Source organism: Melospiza melodia, chromosome 3 (genome assembly GCF_035770615.1).
Source record: "Melospiza melodia melodia isolate bMelMel2 chromosome 3, bMelMel2.pri, whole genome shotgun sequence".
Taxonomy (NCBI): domain Eukaryota; kingdom Metazoa; phylum Chordata; class Aves; order Passeriformes; family Passerellidae; genus Melospiza; species Melospiza melodia.
The window spans coordinates 36,088,772-36,089,965 of NC_086196.1; positions in this window are offsets into that span (position 1 = coordinate 36,088,772).

Genomic DNA, 1,194 nt, shown 5'->3' on the forward strand with positions numbered 1-1,194 from the left:
GCTCATGTTTTTGCTTAATGATGAATACAGTGATTTGCATAAAAGATCCTTTAAAGGGAAGAGTATTATCTTTAATTATGCAAGCTGATACAGTTAGAAATGTGAATGAGGACTCTCTCCTTCCTTTGCTTCTGTGGGGAAACACCTCAAAACTGAAGATGTTATTTGAAGTCAGGGTCAGAATTTGCCCTATGAGGACAGCTTCAAAGGATTACAAGTGAGAAGGTCTCTCACAAATAACAGTGCTTACAGGTTTTAAATCCACTGCTTTTTAAGTACTTCAGCTTCAATTCACACTGTGTTTGAGCAAATGCTTGCTTTAAGCAAAAGGGCAATCACTATAAGGTTCATGCTTAAATGGACTCATGCACATTTTATTGCATTAGGACCAAAGCACACTGCACAGGACCAACATCCAAATTAGCACTTGGATTCAGGAATCATTGTGTGTTTGATAAGCAAAAAATATTATATTTGCTTGATGAAATAATCTTTTATTTCAATTTAAAATACTAGAAAGAGGAGCTGAATTAAAACAGCATGTTACGGCAGATTTCAAGATTTCAGAGCATTCACATGCATGAATTGAACTTGGCAATTATTTTGTGTGTAATACAAATAAAATGGTGCTACCAGAATCACACAGGGACTGATAGGCATAACTTTGATCAACATCCAGATATCCTGACACCTTGTTCTGGGTAAGCAGAACTACTTCTCTTCATGAAGAGAAATGCTATCCTGTTATTGTCCATATCCACAAAAAGTCACTCCAGTTATGAGTTCATACAGAAGGCAGGACTTGACAGCTCTTTGTCAGAGAATATTTATGTTCTACCTTATTTACAAAAGTAGCTCATGCTATATTCCTTGACCTTGCATCACTGAAGAGCTGCTGTCCACCTCTTTGGACAGCTGCTGATGACCATACTGTAACACACTGAACATGCAGTATTCTTGCCAAATCACATTTTAAAGGTCACTTGTAATTTATCATGAAGCTTTTGAGTCATCTTAAAATCCATTCTTAAGTATAAACTGAAAACTATGCTCACTGGAAATGTCCTCTCGGAGGTGAAATGACACATGCCAGATCCCTGACCTATAAGCATTTGATAAAATTAGGTGATATCTATGATGCAGTACAACTTCTGAAACAAAAAAAAGAGAAAGAAAACACTAATTGGAAATTTA